General features: G+C 35.9%; 1 long non-coding RNA gene across 1 annotated transcript; it reads left to right on the top strand.

Annotated features, from left to right (window-relative positions):
• The first annotated feature begins 1135 nt into the window (after positions 1 to 1135).
• Positions 1136 to 2291, top strand: LOC104239393 (uncharacterized). Its single transcript, XR_714114.2, has 2 exons — positions 1136 to 1741; positions 1949 to 2291. It is a non-coding gene; the product is annotated as an uncharacterized lncRNA (long non-coding RNA).
• Positions 2292 to 15331: the final 13040 nt, after the last annotated feature.

Below are 15331 nucleotides of genomic sequence, written 5' to 3'. Positions count from 1 at the left end.
CGGGAATGCCTAACACCTTCTCCCGGGTTAACAGAATTCCTTATCCGGATTTCTAGTACGCAGACTGTAATATGGAATCATTCTTTTCCTCGATTCGGGATTAAAATTGGTGACTTGGGACACCCTAAATCTTCCAAGTGGCGACTCTGAAATAAACAAACAAATCCCGTTTCGATTGTCCTTTAATTGAAAAAAATTCTTTGTACCCTCGCGGAGGCGGAAAAAGGAGGTGTGACAGAGCCTTTTGTAATGTGTGCTTCATTAGACTTATTTTGGGATCTATTTTCCTGGGACCACTCGTTATAAAGGATCCTCTGTCTGCATTGATGAATCTCCTATTCTTTAATGCAATATCATTCCATCCCGCATTAAATGTTGCTTCAGGAATAATAGTTACCGATCTTTTGTCACTTTGGACTGATACAATGCTAATAAATCTTCCAAACTTGTTGCTCCTCCTGGAACTGAACAAGATAGAGAACTGCTCCTTTAATTTCCATTTCCTTACATATGTGCCAACATCTCTTCAAGCCTCCCGAAGAACGAAGCAAAGCCACTCCATGATTTTCAAACTGAAGGTTGTTCTGCGCATCAAATAATGGCTCCTTTCCACCCATTCGAACCATGTTTCTGCCCTTGACTTGAGTCGAGTGACATCATAAGATTTGGATCCTGCAGCAAAATAAATCTTATTTTCCCCATAATGAAACAAAATAAGTTTTAGAATTAATCACTGATGATTGATTAATAATAAAACTCTGAAATAACCATCGGAACTGTTTAGATAATGTCGGAAAAGAAGTGATATTTTCTAGCCTCGTTATATGTGCCTGGAAGCATTTAGTGAGAGTCTAAATTCAAGGAATAATCCAATTTACCTAAATACCCTTCTTATTAGCCGAAATATCCTATTTAGTTAAAAAAAACCTACAGATTAAATTAAGAATTACTAAACCTAAATACCCTATTTAACTTAATAAAAAATACAGCAATGCTTGAGACTGGGAACAAAGAACCTAGGAATTTTCTCTTCCACCGTCTTTGAGGAGGAGGATGAGTGTTGCTAAAAGCGATAAAAATAAAATAGGAAAAAAGAGATAATGACTAAGGAATAAGAAATTAGGGCAAAAATTAAAATAGGTTTCCAATTCATACTCAATCAGCTGATTACAAGAGAATATATCATATTTCACTACTCACTACAAGACAAGACATTATAACTAACTCTGACAGGACCAATAGTGCCAGAACAGTGACAACTTACGGGCTAATATGTAATTATAAAAACCTATAACATAAACGTGAGAGGGACTTAACTGTACAGCTATTAAACTTGACCCCAACCTAACTCAACCACTTTAATGGCTACGTGCAACCCTATCTTCTTTTCTTCTCGTATAAGTTCTCCCCGATTAAGACCTTCCTTGTCCTCAAGGAAGGAATGTGGGAAAACAAATCTTTAGAGCTTGATAGCCTTCCCAAGTTGCGAGATCTGATGATAACTTGTCCCATCGAATCTTTAGAGCAATTGCCTTGTTCCCCTTTTGAATCATAGGTCTATCCAAAATTTTGTGTGCTGAGGGTAGTAAGGACTTGGTAGTTCTAGCACTGGTGGATGAGAGATGGTATCTAGTAACTCGTAACATCGCTTGAGCTGAGACACGTGAAAGGTAGGCTGCAACAATAACTTTGGATGAAGTGAGAGCTTGTATGCTACGTGCTCTACCTTTTGCAACACTTGGTAAGGCCCACAATACTTTGCTGATAGCTTGGTAAAGTGTGACCCAAACATGGTTATTTGCATGTAAGACTGAATTTTTAATTATACCCAATCCCGTTATTGAAATTTCCTGTCTGATCTATGTTTGTTAGCTTGCTCAGTCATCCTCTGCTGAGTCCTTTGTAAATGGTACTTCAACAATTGTAACTCAAATTCCCTTGTGAGCAGGCTCCTATCAAATTCCACTGAGTCAGAATCACCAGCCATATATAGAAGATGCAAAGGTGGAGGTTGCCCATATAGTGTCTCACAGGGAATACATTATATTGAAGAGTGAAATGTGGTGTTATACTACCATTGTGTTCAGGTCGAGGCTTTTCTTTTAAGATCTGGGCATTCAACTTGTATGTGATCATATTTTTCACTTTCATAGCATTTCCCCATCGTTCTTTTCTTGTTCGTTGTATTGTCTTGATGTTCTTCTGGAGGACATTCTCTACTTTTTGGTATTCTCTGTATCTTTTTGGAAACTATAGCTATTTCTTATTCAAGTTACTCAGCTTCATTTTTATTTTCATCTTCAGATCCTTCAATCGAGGTTTTGAAAGTAACAATTTTCTTCTTTTCTTTCTGTCCTCATTTTTTGAGATGTGTTTTCTCAAAGGCAATAAGATCTCCTCGTAGTTCATCATATGATAGTTTGTCTAGATCTTGAGATTCAAGAGCTACTACTTTTATTTGCCAAGTAGTAGGTAGACTTCTTAGAATTTTTCGAACTTGCTCACCACTTGAATATGGTCTTTCAAAGGCCTTTAGATCTCCAATAATTTTGCTGAATCTAGCAAATATTTCCTCAATGGATTCACCTTCTTTCATTTAAAAAAGTTCATAGTCATGGGTCAGCAGATTTATCCTTTTTTCCTTAACTTTGTTTGTCCCTTGATATGTGACTTCCAACTTATCCTGCATTTCTTTAGTAGTATCACAGCTTTAGATCTTCTCGTATTCTTCTCCAGATCGATGGGTTCAGTAGATGTTTGTCCATTTGCCTTCTTGTCAGACTTTGCTGCTGGAATTGGATAGTCTCCCTTTTTTATTACACGCCAAACTTTGACATCATAGGATTTCGTATAGATTTCTATGTGAACCTTCCATTGTGAAAAGCGTTTTTCATTGAAGTATGGAGGCCTTACTTGTGAACTCCCTTCTTGAAATAGAGCTCCGACAATTACTTGCTTTGACATGATCTTTTCTCACTAGTTGTTAAGCAAAATCAAAATGCGAGACCTGCCTTGATACCAATTGAAAGTAGAATGGGGGAGGGGGGTGAATTGTTGATTTTTCTTTTTATAGGTAAGTAGTTGACTAGTTTACCAATTAGTCAACTAGAGATAGATACAAGGCAAAAACTAAATGCTGAATGTAAAGTGCAGAATTTAAATGACACCAGATATTTTTATATTGGTGAGGATTCAATGTGAATCCTACTCCAGTCCCCTTAGTTTGCAAGAGGGTTATCTCTTCAAAGCTCCTTGAAAACTGGGTACACGTATGTTGATGTTATCACGAACACCAAATGTCGTTTTGGTTCTAAGTACACTTAATTTGATATAATGCTTCACCAATATTTTTTTCTCTTACACAGTAAATCACACTTAGATTACAATGCTTGTTAGAGTAGAACAAAGAGCACAAAGTTGGTTTGATCAAAGTATATCTCTTCTCTTGATCGTCTCACTGTATATGTACTTTGAGGGCGCTGCTTTCATTCTTGATTATGGCAGATCTTGAGAGACTACAGACTCAAGGGAATTGATCTTTGGAATGAATTGTAAAATGATTTTTTCCAAGAATAAGTGTTGAGCTTCCGTTAATTTTGCCTTGGCTTGTGGTCTTGATAGAGCTTCCCATCGTTGAGCAGATCCTTTCTTCATTCGAACAGCGTGAAGTATATAGATCCTTTGATTTCGGGAGTTAGGCATCTTCCTTTGATAGGTGAATCTTCAGTTAGATATATCAAGCGAATTCTAAGCAATCTCGATTTCCTCTGCTTTTGGTCATTCCTTTAATATCTTCCTTTCAAACGGGTTGTCCGATCTAAAAAAACCTTTCTCTCACTTTTTGTTACTCCTTCCTTTCCTGTCTTCCTTTGCGCATATTTGACAATCTTCCTTTCCTTTGCTCCTGGAGTGTCCCTACAATAATCAAGGATGTGTTATTTTTCATCATTAAAATGCGAGTCTAACATATACTTCCAGATCTACCTCGTTTTATACCAGTACAAATCAAGTTAATTAGACTAGCAATATGAGAAAATAACTTGATATGCTATAGTACAAATTTTCAGTAAGGCAATTAAAGAACATAGAAATAACTGGTTTTATATTTTCCAGCTGAATGAGAAAACTGATTGGTTTGTGAAAGTGAGGTTTCCGAGCATGAGGTCTATTCTAAGTCACTTAAAGAATGTCACTAGATATACGTGTCCAGATCTTGATGCATGTGCATGCAAGTCCGTACGGGACTAGGTCTGACCAGTGAACTGCTTCTCGTCAAGTTCCTCCTGATCAGGTATATGCATCTTCTGTTTTTCTGGATGCTGGTGAACTCGGCTTCTCAACCTATTGTTTCGAGGGATAGCCTCTCCTAGTCTGACGTCAGTGGACCACTCAAGTTTCTACGGGGACATGAAGCGAGCAATAATATGAAGTCTTCCACACAAGAAGATGAAATTCCACAGGTGAAAATAGAGGAAGGACGCGGGGGTGAAGAATCAGAAAATGAAATCGGTGATAAAGCAATAAAGCAAGAAGATAGAAGAAAAAAGTGATGATGAGGAAGAAAAGATGCAACAGTGTAGGCCAACATGAATAGAAAGAGAAAAGACATACTCCGTACTAGCTAGCTTAATATATACATACTGCAAAAAAGGCAAAATTTGCATGGGCTAGTACGTATCCCGATTTCGGAGCCTATCTTGAAGGCACAGGTGTGGATGCATGCGCATTAGAGATCCTGACTTGGTTGATCATATGCTCGAGAACATTGATGGTTATCTTTTTCCTGGAGGAACTCAATGTTATCGCCGTCGAATGTCGATGCGATGGTGAGGGAGCATTGGTTAGAAGATCATCACGAAAAAGGCCAGGGTAAATCGAGAAGGTGAATATAATAGTAACCTGAATTTCTAACTTCAAATTTTGTTGGTCAAATATAAACTATATATATATGTATGCGAGCTAATACATTTACTATTTCGCCCTTAATGTTTTCGAATCTTTTTGTACGTCTCACTATATGTTTTCTTGTATAGTACCAAAAATAGCAAAAGCCATGAAGTCCAAACAACCAAATATATCAGTATAAAGCTTTCAAGTGTAGAAATCTCATCTAAAGATGCATGAAATGTGTACTCAGCTGTGTGAATGATAGGTGAGGAAGTAGATGTGCCTGTAGCAATGTGAATGATAATCTTTAAGAATAATTGGTGGTGTAATTGGAGGTAATGAGTGCTTTATGAAGTCAGGAAAACTTGTTTATGTTGTTCAACAGGGAATATTTTTGTTTAACCAAAAAATGAAATTTTAGTTAAAGCTAGAATTTAGAAGAACACGTGTTACTAATAATCGAAAGAATATGTAAAAGAGAGTAATTTGGGTAGCAAGAATATAATCAGGAGAAAAACAAAAAACCAAAGTTTATTCCAATAGTGTTTCGTGTCCTTACAATTGATCAAACATCTCCCTTTTATAGATATCTTGGAGATATGCGTTTTGCCCAAATCATAATAAGGCTATTATGAATAATTAAAGATATTGAATGTTACGTTACATAATCATTATATTCAATACAAATTCTCTAACGTATTCAGCATTTAATGCCTATTATATGGTGAGGATTATGAGACCCTTGAAGAAAAATCTGCTGTTGAGGTAAGTTGGGCATTTTTGAATTCACGTCGTGATACCCTAATTGAAGTTGGCCAAGAAAACTTCAACCTGGAGTCAGAGTTAGCTAAGATCAATGAAACCATTGAAAAAACTCAGCAAACTCAGGACTTCCCTTCTACTGTGGTTGAAGCTCCCGTGAATGTTGAAGCTGATACGAGTATCCCAACTCTTTCAAGCCCAATCGAGCGTGTTGCTGCAAGCCAAGTTGAAACCGCATCTGTTGATGCACCTGCCCAAATTGAGCCCGCTGCTATTGATGTTCCTGCTTCAGTTCCACAAACTTCTCAGTGAACAGTTTTAATCATTTGAATGATTTTGTTTGTGTTTTTATTTTGAAAAATTATAATCAAACCCTTAGCTTCATTTGAGGGTTGATTTTGGAAACGCAAGTCCCCAAGTCTTTTATGGGGCAATCTATGTAAACAATTTCATAGTTTTATGTCTAAGTTCGAACTTAGTCTTAGATTTTTTACATATTAAGAAGTTTTTTATGTTATTATCTTAAACTTCTGTTTGCTTTATTCTTGCCTTTATTTTTAAGGACTTACAGAATAATTTGCATTTTTGTTTTTCGAAAATGCTTCTGTTAACCTCATTACTAATTAATTTAAACATGAGTTTTATAAAAGAGGGCCCTTTTATATTTCGACACTTAATAAAGAAGACGTCTTAACTTCATAATGGTGTTGTCATACGATAAAAGAAATAGGAGCACACATGTTTCTTTGAAATAACTTTGACAAGTTTTGAATAATACTTTACATGTATTTGAATTACATCTATAACTTTCTCGTAACTGTTTTTCTTGTAACAGATTTTTTCAAAAGAAGAATAATAGACACAGGGTTTTTCCTTATAACCCGTTTTAGTACATAGCCTTTACCCTAACTATAGTGAGGTTTTTCTTTGGCCTTAGCTCGTGGCTCTATCTCGTGACTTTGTGACTTTTACTCTGCACTTGACTCTTTTAGGCTTGATTTTTCCTTAATCTTCTTTGCCTTATTTACACACATGTCTGTGTATATTATGTAGTCCCCCAAGTGTTTGAGTGTTGAAGTATGAAGCCTCGAGCACTTAATAGTTTCTCTCATTTGGTCCTTTTCCTAAAAAGGAAAAACGTACGGGACTCGGAGGTGCTATTATAGATGAAGACTGCTTAACCCGTTTGAATTTCTATCAGAATAATTGTAACCCTAGGCCAGGAATTTTAGGTTATTCTGTGTGCCTTACAGGCCGTGACTCATCATTTAGTACGGGTTAGCTTTTTGCCTATCATATAAAATCGTTAGTAAAATTTTAACAATTCAAAAATTAAATTTAAAATGGTGATACCTGACCGTGAGTATTCCTTAGAAATAGTATCTCTTCAAATGAACAACATTCCAATGTGAAGGTAGTATCTTGCCATCCATTGTCTCCAGCTCATATGCTCCCTTTCCTGCAATATCACGAACTCTATAGTGTCCTTCCCATGTTGGACTTAATTTACCCGCGTTAGCTGCCTTTGTAGATTGAAAAATCTTTTTAAGCACGAAGTCCCCCACTTTGAAGAATCTGAGGCGTGCTTTTCGGTTGTAATATCGTTCTATGACTTGCTTTTGTGCTGCCATTCTTATTAATACAGCTTTTCTCCTCCCCTCGAGTAAATATAGATTGACCCGCATCTCCTCGTCATTAGATTTTTGTGTCGCCTGTGTGAACTGTGTACTTGGTTCCCCGATCTCAACTGGAATTAATGCCTCAGCTCCATAAACCAATAAAAACGGTGTTTCTCCTGTACTTGTTTTTGCAGTTGTGCGATATGCCCATAAAACTCCAGGTAACACTTCAGGCCAGTTACCTTTTGATTCCTCTAATCATTTCTTTAAATTATTGATAATAACCTTGTTCGTTGATTCTGCTTGCCCATTACCCACCGGATGATAAGGTGTTGACGTAATCCTTTTAATTTGCCAACTTTGAAAGAATTCCGTGATTTGAGCTCCAATAAATTGAGGGCCATTATCACACACGATCTCCTTTGGTACACCGAATCGGCATATGATATTACGCCAAATAAAATCTTTGACTTCCTTTTCTCGCACCTGTTTAAATGCTCCTGCCTCCATCCATTTAGTAAAATAATCAGTGAGTATGAGCAGAAACTTTACCTGTCCTTTTGCTTGTGGTAATGGACCCACGATATCCATTTCCCATTTTATAAATGGCCATGGCGCAATGACCGGATCTAATAACTTCGCAGGTCTATGCATATTGTTACTGTACCTTTGACATTTATCACATTTGGTCACGAAACTTTCTGCTTCTTCTTCCATCTTAGGCCAGTAATAACCTGCCCTAATTAAGGTTCTTACCAATGACCTTCCTCCTGCATGATTCCCGCATTGTCCTTCGTGTATTTCTTTCATTACATACTCCGTTTCACATTAGTATCATGTACAATTAAAGATATTACCAGTGCATCGTTATGAGGGGTTAATACGTCATCTGCATCTGCTCCATTGAATGCAATGTTGTCTTCCTCTAAAACATGTCGCACCTGTTTCTCTTGGGTAATTGTTACTTTGGAAGTTAGCTACAGTATATGATATACCATTGACGTCTTCACCCCCACTTATAACGTTGACAATTCTTTTGGGAGAAGATGGTTTTGGAGGCTCCTGCCTGTTCTTCATGTAAGCTTGCTTGCCTTTCTCACTGAACAACTCAGTAAGATACCCTTGTTTTAATAAATGATCAACTTCACTTTGTAAAAATCTGCAATCTGCTGTTTTATGTCCGTGGTCATTATGAAACTCGCACCAATGGTCAGGGTTGCGCCTGTTTGGATTCGATCTCATTTCCTTTGGCCATCAAACCTTATCTTACATGCTTCTCAAAATAGCTACGAGCTCGGAGGTGCTGACGTTGAAGTTGTAACCACCGAATCTCGCTTTTAAATTTCTATCATCATCTCGTGACTCATAGTTATTTCGCTCGTTCCTGAATCTTGATGAAGAACCTGATTCTCTGTTTCTCGATCTGTGATCGTACCTTTGATTATCCTGCTTTAACTGTGAGTCCTTTCCCACAGGTCCCATGTAAGGCTCGTACATGTTTTTACCGGATCTTTTTTTCGGTCTCCGCAGGTCTCGAACTTACCTTTTCTTCTTTTTGAAATCGTGGAACAGTATCTTCCTCAATCCTCAGCTTCGTGCTATACCTGTTATAAACTTCATTCCACGTTGTAGCTGGGAATTCTCGAAGGCTTTCCTTGAGCCTCCTCGTAGCTTCCGAGCTTTTTTCATTCAAATTACTTGTGAAAGCTATAGCTGCTCAGTTGTTGTCACACCTCCTTTTTCCGTCCCCGCGAGGGTACAAGAGAGTTTTTCCAATTAAAGGACAATCGAAACGGGATTTGTTTATTTATTTTAGAGTCGCCACTTGGGAGATTTAGGGTGTCCCAAATCACCAATTTTAATCCCGAATCGAGGAAAAGAATGACTCCATATTACAGTCTGCGTACCAGAAATCCGGATAAGGAATTCTGTTAACCCGGGAGAAGGTGTTAGGCATTCCCGAATTCCGTGGTTCTAGCACGGTCGCTCAACTGTTATATTCGGCTTGATTATCTGATTTTATACAAATATGAACTTATGTGCAAATTTTAACTTTTTACCGCTTTTATTATTATATATATATTTTAAAATGTGAACATCGTTTAAAACATGTCTTTGGATTACGTCACATGAAATGCACCCGCAATCCGGAACACATTTTTATTCAATGTTTTAGGATTTAGATTTGGGTCGCATGAAATGCGCATCCGAGTTTAAGAAGGTAAAATTAATTAAATCGCGCCTAAAGAGTCTAGCGCGTTATTATCTTTGGGGAAGGAAGTGAAATTCACTAAACAGTCCATCCCAAATTCTAAGTATATTTTTTTAAAAAATAATTAAATAAATAAATGAGATTGGAGAATCCTGCAAATTTTGTATTGTTTACATCTATTTATTTTTAGCGAAATCCTTCCTTATTTTAAGAAAACCCCTAATGACTACATTTTTATTATTACTAAGCTTGTCTATAAATATAAAATCAATCTCTACATTCTTAAAAATAACATATTAAATAGAAGAGAAAAACAAATATTAACAGAAAGTAATAAAAATTATATTGTTAGATGACTTGAGCTATTGAAATTAATTATTTACAAATACTAAAAATTAGAGATAATCTTGATTACTAAACCGTATCTCTAAAAATTAAATAATTTAACCTTAACTAACCTTGTTTTAATTCACATTATGTCCTAATACTTGATTCGCAAACTAATTCATGTTTTAACTGAAATTAACTACATGATTCCGATTAACTTAACGTTGACAAAAAAACCTTATGAATAAGGAACTTAGTCAATTTTTGCCAAACTGATTCAATAACGCCATTTTTACGTTATTTCTTCTATTTTGATTATTAAACAGTTTTAATTAGTAATCAGACTTAAATATATTTCCTAATAATTCGGTTAAGGCGTTATTTAATATATCGCTATAACATGCCTAGTTATGCCAAATGACAGTGATTTACAGAATAATAATACATGAATAATCTAAATACAATACAAAAAAATTAAAACTAAATTAAAAATTTAATACTCCATTCTTCATTTCAGCTTACAAAATGACAAAATTACAGTTGTGTACATGATATTGGCAATATAAGAAGAAGAAAGTCAGCAACGTAATACGTAACACAGCAACAACAACAATAACCAGCAATAACCAGTCAACGAAAACCCCAGTGACAGATTTGAAAAATTCAAAATAAAATCCAGGAATGCCGAAAATAACGGACAGAAACCAAGGGAAATTTTCAGATTTTTGAAAGGCTAGTTAATCTTCAACCCTTAATTTCTACACCTGTATACCAGGATATTTATCAGGTGTGTACTACTCTCTCTTCTAATTTTCAACTTTTTTTATTTTTTTTATTTTCTTTGTATGTTTTTTCTTTTCTTGAGAGTTTCATGTTTTTTTCGGAATAAATGTTCAGCTCTTTTTTTCTCTCTAATTTGTTCTCTCTCTATTCTCTGTCTGTTTCCTTTTTTTAAAATCTGATCAAGCCTCCTATATATCACATCCCCAAACCCCTTAATTAATTAATAAAACACTCATTTTCTCTTACCAAACCCATTATCTTCCCACTCATCCCCATTTTAATCCCACTAAATTAAACAAATATATCAACCCCACCCCATTACATTTTGTCCCCCATGCTTATCATAAACAATTATATCAAACCCCACCCCATTACACTTTGTTCCCCATGCTTAATTACTTTAATATTATCTTAATTTTAATGGAAAGAACATTCAAAATAAATAATTATTCAGAAATTAACTTCCAAAAATACCCCTCTGCCCTTACTGAAATTACCAAACTACCCCTGGACGTACTGCAAATTACCAAGCTACCCCCATCAACTATAAACACTTCACTTAATCAATTTCAACCAAAATATAGCAAATATGACCAATTTCTAACAATGTTCAAACAACAAATCACATGAACATGATTTCTGAACCACTAAGAACAACTAAAATTTTGATTGAACAATATTTTTAGCAACAAATAAACCGACCTTCAGATTCAACAACAACAACAAACAAGTATATTCAGATTTCTAAATTCAATAATCATTTGAATTTAAAATCAACTCTAACAACATTACAACCAACAATTCCTATATTAAACTTAAACAAGATTATGAGACAAACTCAAGAAATAATCATAAATGATGAATAATAAACAAGAAAAATCAAACTTATACTAATTTTGGATTCAAGAACAATCAAACAAAGTATGAACATAAATGAAAAGATTCAACAACAATAACAAGCAAATTTTATTCGAATTCGAATTAAACTTGTATTAAGCTTAAACAAAACAAATAAACTTATTCAAATCACTAAACTTCAAATAATCAATTGATCTTTTAAAATTAAATCCAACAAAATTATAACAAAGATACATGATTCCAAAAAAATTAAAAACCAAAACATAACTTCACATTAAATCACTGAATTAAAAACGAACTTCAAACAAAGATGAACATGAATTAAATCTATTTTTAAACAACAAAACATGACGGATTCACATGATTAAACCAACATACTCCCCGACTACAACTAAATTCTTTTTAGACAAATAACAAGATCGAACAAGAACCAATTATGAGCTTAAACTTGAATCTAACAATATTAACAATTTCTGAAAAATACATAAAATACATGAAACAAATTGAAGAAATAATTAATTAAATTTCAATTTGAATCTAACAAATATTAAACTAACAAATTCACATGAACAACTGAAAAATTAACAAAACAATGAACATGAACAAAACAAAAATCAAACATCTACCGATTTTAGATTCGAGAAATATCAAAATGAAATACGGACAAAAATAAAACTCAAAATCTACTAACCGGATCGACACGAAATATGTACGGACTGTTTTGACGACCCCAACCAAAAGAGTTGGTCGTTTGGTTTCTTTCGAAAATGAGGCAGCGATGGAGATGCAACAAGCAGAAGCAGAAGGGTTAGTAGGGCTCGAACTGGATGACGCCGATGAACGTGAAGACGCAGCAACTGGGCTCGAACTGGACGACGCTTTTGGTTTGGAGCTGCTGTTCGACGTCCTGGCTGGATCGTAGTAGAAGGGTGAGGTTCTAGGGTCTCGAGTTGGGCTGTTGAAGAAGATGAAGTGACGACGCAGAAACAACTGCGTGAACAGCAGCAGCGGCGGCTGGACGCGAGGAGGAGGAAGGCAGCCATGAAAGCTTGAGCTTGAGCTTGTTCATGGCTGCTCGGAGACGAAGAAACATCGAAGGTGGTCGATGACGCGACGGACTGTGTGTGACTAGCTGGACGGAGCAGCAATCATCGCGATGACAGTAGGGTCGTTTGGTCGTTTGGATGAAGAACGAAGAAGAAGCAGCAGCCATGAAAGGCTGCTGCGTGTGTGCGTTTTTACTGTGTATGTGTGTGTGCGTGTTGACGTGTGTGTGTGTGTGAGTGTGACGGGGTGAGGGGGAAGGGCAGCCATTGATGCTAAGGAGGGGAGCTTGAGGAAGAAGAAGGAAAATGAGGGGGGGTGGCGGCGGATAGCTTAGTTTTAGGGTTTTCTTGTTTTTTTTGTTTTGTTTTGTTTTGTTTTATGAAAAATGAAAGAAAAGGGGGTTTGGGTCTCTTTGGGTTATGGACTGGGTCGACCCAGTTCGAAATGGACTGTGTCATTTGGGAAGATTGAGTATTTTTTGGGCTTGTGGCTTGAGTTTGAAGAAGAGGCCCAATTCCGATTTTTTTTGGTATTTTTTTGCCCTCTTTTATTTTACTTCCTAATTAATAAAACTAAAATTATAAATTAAATTATAAACTATACTATCTTAAAAAAAAACTAATTAACTCTAAAAATAATTATTGCATATTTAAATAGCAATTAACGACAAAAATCGCACAATTTAGACGTTTAAATGCTAAACATGCAACGTACATTTATTTTATAATTTTTTCAGTTTTTGTAAAACAAACTTAATTACTAACAATTGTAGGATTAAATCCTAAATGCAAAATGCGACATATTTTTTGTATTTTTTATTAATTTTACAAATAAACGTGCGCAGACAAATACAAATAATTATCCAAAATGTCACAAAAATTCTCAAAATTGTACGCAAAGAAAAATTATTTTATTTTGGATTTTTTGGGAGTGATTCTCATATAGGGCAAAAATCACATGCTCACAGTTGTCAGGCACACGTGGCAATGTCATTCCTTCACGTTGAAATCTGTCCACGAATTCTCTAAGCAGTTCTGAGTCCCCTTGCTTGATTTTGAAAATATCCTCCATTCTTTTCTCTACTTTTTGAGCTCCCAAGTGTGCTTTGATGAAAGAATCTGCAAGCTCAGCAAAAGAATTTATAGAATTTTCGGGTAAAAGAGAATACCATGTTACCGCTCCTTTGGTGAGCGTTTCACCAAATTTTTTGACTAATACTGATTCAATCTCCTGCTTAGTCAAATCGTTGCCTTTTACACCCGTTGTGAATGCAGTCACATGATCTCGTGGGTCTGTTGTTCCATCATATTTTGGAATATCAGGCATTTTGCACTTTTTTGGAATTGGGAGTGGAGCAGCACTTGGCTTCCAGGGTTGTTGCGAATATCTATCCATATCTACCCCTTTGATTATGGGCGGCACCCCGGGTATCTGCTCTATGCGCTCACTTTGCTCCTTGAGCTGTTTCTGCAAGGTTAGTACTAAATTTTGTAAATCTGAATTAACTAAATTACCTGGTTCTCCATCTTGCAATTCACTGGGTGTTCCACCACTTCCTGAATTAACAAGCCCGGAACGAGGGTTCTCCATAGTGTTGTTATTTGGAGTAGGTGTGGGTGGTGCAGCAGGTAACCAGCTAACCAAGGCCTGAACGACTTTATTGACCTGTGCGGTAATAAGTTTTTGCAAAGCCTCATCTATAGCTTCAACATTTTCGAATTGAGCCTGTCCATCTGTATGAGATCCCTTAGGAGTGCCTTCACGAGATCGTCGAGAAGAGCCTTGTGGAGAAATAATCAGTGCATTATTATCCTGAGGGTCTCTCTGAAGTTGTTGGTTTATTTGGTTTTCTTGGCTTCCTTGAATGTTGTCATTGTTGTTTGACATAGTTGATGAAACAAGGAAAGTTAAGCGAAGAGAAAATAAATTATCAGATTCCCGGTAACGGAACCAATTTGTTTAACTAAAAAATAGAATTTTAGTCAAAACTAGAATTTAGAAGAACACGAGTTACTGATAATCGAAAGAATATGTAAAAGAGAGTAATTTGGGTAGCAAGAATATAATCAGGAGAAAAATAAAAAACCAAAGTTTATTCCAATAGTGTTTCGTATCCTTACAATTGATCAAATATCTCCCTTTTATAGATATCTTGGAGATATGCGTTTTGCCCAAATCATAATAAGACTATTATGAATAATTAAAGAAATTGAATGCTACGTTACATAATCATTATATTCAATACAAATTCTCTAACGTATTCAACATTTAATGCCTATTAAATACTGTATCTGCACTCTTTTCTATTGTTAGATCCATTCCTTTTGATTCTTGGATATAAATGACTTAAATAGGTACATGCACTGAATCCTTCGAATAACCGCCCGTGCTTCTTCCTTTGCCTTTGCTCGTTTCCGTATCTGCTCGTGCCTCTTGGCTAATTGTAATTCTTTGGCCATTTGACCAGTCCACGTGTCTTGACACGTCACCTTTATATACAAATTTTCCCAATACAAATAGTCCCCCCACTTTCCATTTATTCATCAATTGAATATTTGGGAAGTGGATTCCATTAAAAGAGAATTTTTGTCACCATTAATGCAAGAAATTATAACTAGACTAGGGCATTCCAGGCTATGCTGGGGAATGCTGTCTCTCTGAGAAAGAAGGTCGAGTAAGCTCACGGAAGGAGAAAAGAATATAGAAATAAGTGAGACATCTTCTACATATACGTAGACAAGAACCTTCTAAATAGTACTAAGAGAGTAGTATGTTGTACTCCCTCCGTTTCAATTTATGTGAACCTATTTCCTTTTTAGTCCGTGCCAAAAAGAAT

This window comes from Nicotiana sylvestris, chromosome 8 (genome assembly GCF_000393655.2).
Source record: "Nicotiana sylvestris chromosome 8, ASM39365v2, whole genome shotgun sequence".
Lineage (NCBI taxonomy): Eukaryota > Viridiplantae > Streptophyta > Magnoliopsida > Solanales > Solanaceae > Nicotiana > Nicotiana sylvestris.
The sequence above is the reverse complement of the archived record's forward strand: the minus strand, read 5'-3'. Positions and strand labels throughout refer to the sequence as shown.